We start from the raw sequence: 4,562 nt of genomic DNA on the forward strand, positions 1-4,562 counted from the left end.
CTGAAGACCAATCAAGAGGTTTGTCTTGGTGTAGGCTCTGTAAACATCTCTCTGGTTACATTCCACATTTTCCTATGATGGGAGGGTTACACCGATGCCACAGTAGCCTATGCAGTGTTGAGATACTTCAGGGTGGACTTTCTCATGGCTCCATTTCTCAACTTGTCATTCCAGAATTTAGTTACTGTAGATTGGGTTGCACGCTTCCACATTGCTTTTGTTGGAGGACTGATGATCAAGTCGTGTGCACTTGGGAGATCATATTTATGGAGTACTTTGTTCACACATAATGAACCAGCTTTTTGATGGCAGATCGTTCATTTCCAGGTATCGTTCAGCAATCTCCCACTCAATAGATTGACCTGTTATAGTTATTAGGAACAGTGCAAGCTGATTAGCTCAATTCTGGCTTCAACTGGAAGTACACGAAGTAGGAGGTATACAGCTTCATCTGCTCTTCTCTGGCAAGTGTTGAATTTGCTTCAGTATCTTCTTCTGGAAAGTTGTCAGTATACTTTCAAATCTGCCAATGTTAGGTTCATGATTTCCATTCCATAGAGATTGCGTGACATAGGTGGGGATCAGTTTCCAAGATAACTTGGGATTGATCCCATTAAGACCATGCAATCCAGCTCCACGAGAGCATAAGTCTACCAGTCAGAGTTCTATCATGGACGACTGATTTGTTTGAAGAGTGGTTGTTTCTTTCTACACCAATATATTCCCTGTTTTCAGCCACCTCTACTACTTCATCATTCATACACCAGGGTGCGAAATCACTCAAAACGAGAACGGTTACTTGGATTTAACAAGTATGACTACACTCTTCTGTGGGTGCAGAATGTATTTTTCTTTTTATGGGAGTACAGAACTGCCTCATCCAGCATGTCTTGTAATTCCGTCATGGTGTTGGATGCCAAAAGGATGTCATCAGCACATGTTGGTGCTCCTACATAGTAGGGACCGATTCTTAGGCCATATCTCTTCTCCTCGAGGCGGCTAACAGGGGATCATAACACTTGTACATCTGTGTTGAAGTGACTCTGCCCTGATGCACACCTTGGAAGAGTTCGAATGGATCGCAAAGACCTTCCACTTCGCTTGGCTTGAAGCGCCCTCGTACCAGTGTTTAAAAATTCTCCATATTTCTGGCTGTATATCCTGCAGGTACTTTCTCAGCAATGAGGAGTGACATACCACATCAAATGCCTTTCTTGCATCAAGTGTTGCCTTTTTCGTATCCTTCACTTCATTTGTTATCTCTGATATCATATATACAAGCAGGGCAGCAGACAGGGTTTGCTTTCATTACTGGTCTCACACGCCCAAGAGGTATATTCTCAAATATCTTGCCAATTGTTCTGGTAAGCGTTATTCCACGATAATCATGATAATTCTCCTGCAGAAGACGGTGTTTGTCTTTTTTTTTTTGGGGGTTACAACGTCCTTTTAAAGGCCTCTGTGACAGTGGCGTACGCAAAGTGGGGGGCAGGGGGCACAGGCCCCACTTTTGTTGGTCATTCGGGGAAATAAAAATACTTTGAACGTATACGTTGTTTTAAAAGGGCATTTCGTGATCCACAGCATCATCCCCCCCCCCCACTTTTCTCAAAAAAAGTTGAGATTTTTATATCACTGGAAACCTCTGGCTACATAATGTTTATGTACCAAAAATTTCTTGCAGATTAATTCGTTTAGCAAAGATATCGTGAAATTCGAATTTTCGAAATTACAATGTCGCATTGTCTATGGAGCAGTATAATACACATAATGGTGCATAACTCGCAAACGCAAAATCGGAATCAACTGAAATTTTGGGAATATGCTTTTTTCGTGGATAGGCCTATGGGAGGCCTATCTACTGAAAAATGTCATAAAAAGAGGATGCTAGGATCACGAAATACTCCTTTAATGTGTAGTAATAGGCTTAAATGAAAATATGTTCGGGATTATCCCACTCTCCCCTATAGTTTCCTCTTCATTTACTTACGTTACGTCATTCAGCCCACTGCCGAAGTTGAAAATTAATTTCGCTTCGAACGGGGGAATGACCCGTACGAGCCCGAAGTTTACCAACTCGATTTCTCTTTTTTCATGATAAATAGCATACGAGGTCAACTTGTAATGTAATAAATTTTCTCTGCGAATGGAGTTAAACTTGATACCCTAGGGAACGTTCATAAATACTTTGGTAGGGGGGTGGAAAATTTTGATTTTGGTATGTCAAAACTTTTTGACCCCCCTGTCTGTATGTTAAACTTTTAGACCCCCCCCCCTCTTTATGGACTGAAAACTTTTTTCCCCCCCCTTTTGTATACACCCAAACTTTTTACCGCCCCACACACACACACACATAATGAAGGTATACTAGTACTTAAAATACTCCGCTCTTGTTTCCACTAATGCTTTATTTTGGATTAAACTTATACAGTTTCAACCTTGTTACAAATTCAAGCAAACATATAATCCGCAATAAATTTATCATTTATCAGTGTCACTCTTACAGACCTTATGTCTATAATATTAATAGGCCTAAAATTGTCAGGACATCATAAAATATAAATATGCTTTCAAATAAGGTCTAAAAAGTTATTGCACGGATGTTAGGCCTATCAGGGGTGTATCCAGCTTTCTTGTTGGGGGGGGCAAATACAATTTTGGGGCACAGACGAAAAACATTGCAGTTGCTTTACATACATATACAGATACTGATACATATATATACACCGGAGCTTTAAAAAATGCTGAACTGGATTAGCTCGCAAAAATATTGTATTTTACTCTTTTATGCCTATGATCGAGATGAAAAGGGCTTTATCGTGACAATATGCGCGCGTAGCGCACAAATTTTGTATTTAACTTTTAGCCCCCCCCCCCCCCTGTGGGTGTCAAAACTTTCTTGACCCCCTTTTGCCATGTCAAAACTTTTTTGCCCCCCTTTCTGGAAAGTCAAAACTTTTTTGCCCCCCCCCCCCCTACAAATTTTCCAGCCCGGTCATGATCTCTTGACCCCCTCTTGACAATTTCTCAGTTACTCAGGCGTTACTCGCGCTATTCCTTTTTAAAGGAAATTCTTATTATATGTGGCTTCATTGAGGTAGGTCACTGGTCATACAGGTTTACTGTACGGCACAGGTGTACCGCAGTGCCAGTGAGGTCAATTTACAGCTTTAGGGGGCGCAACACTAAATCACTACGCATTTTATGTAAGAACGAAATTCGGCTAATATAGTCCATAGTGAGTATGAGATTGTAGCGACCATATCTACCGACATGTTCACTTTAAATCACTCAATATCAGCTCATATGAATTCGACAAGTGTCGTCAATGATAACATGCAGAAAAAACCGGACATTTTATCTCAAAAGCAATTCTCTGTGGCGGATGAAGACAACTTCCGATTTTGAAATGTGAGTGGTGAATTTAGTATATTTTTAGGCCATATTTTTTGCACCGCGAAATAGCGAAAAAAGTCAACGGTCATCGATATATGCCGACAAAAGTTTTGGAATCTACAGAAACAGAGCTTTAATTTGATACCAAATTTATTTTGCCAAGTATTGCAGGGACGCCAGGAATGGCGCTCGAAGTAGGCCAAAATCACACGTTATCCTATGGGACGCTTATTTAGTGTTGCGCCCCCTTGTAACGGCCGTCGTTATGAACGCGTTGTTTTTACATTATTCGCGTAAAATAAGAAATGCGCGTCATGAAATGTGTTCTATTTCAATCATGATGATAAACAAGGAATACGAAAAGTCACCCTGATGAATTATTATTGGGAAAAATGCTTTATTGGCCGAGCAGGCGCCTGCAAAGTCTAGAAATTGTATCCAAAAATCTTCAAAAAGGCTCAAAATGGGTTTTAAAGTTAATAGGCATTGTTAATCTGCATGAAGCCGTTTTGCTGCATATTCAGTAGGCCTATGCAAAAAGATCATAATTGTTACTACTGAAACGGGGGGATGTTTGTACTTCACACTCATTAACAAGTGCTTTCCAAAACAAAATGGCAAGACAGATAATCTAGAAAAGAAATTAAACTTGGTTCAAAGACGTGCTTAAATTGTTGTCTGTCACTAGTTTTGGTGAGTTTTGTGCAAACTCTCGCGTATTGGAGGAAAAGTCGAAATATGCGATTTTCCGCATTTCGGCACTGATCTTTAAAACAACATTTCTCTTGAACGAAATGTCGCAGAGACATGAAATTTTCGGTGTTGAGCTACAAATTTTCTCTAATTTAATTAATTAGTGACAAATGTGGATTTTGAAAACTTTTAAATCCTTATAAGGGGGTGCAACACTAAATCACTACGCATTTTATGTAAGAACGAAATTCGGCTAATATAGTCCATAGTGAGTATGAGATTGTAGCGACCATATCTACCGACATGTTCACTTTAAATCACTCAATATCAGCTCATATGAATTCGACAAGTGTCGTCAATGATAACATGCAGAAAAAACCGGACATTTTATCTCAAAAGCAATTCTCTGTGGCGGATGAAGACAACTTCCGATTTTGAAATGTGAGTGGTGAATTTAGTATATTTTTAGGCCA

The sequence above is a fragment of the Amphiura filiformis genome, chromosome 6 (genome assembly GCF_039555335.1).
Source record: "Amphiura filiformis chromosome 6, Afil_fr2py, whole genome shotgun sequence".
Taxonomy (NCBI): Eukaryota; Metazoa; Echinodermata; class Ophiuroidea; order Amphilepidida; family Amphiuridae; genus Amphiura; species Amphiura filiformis.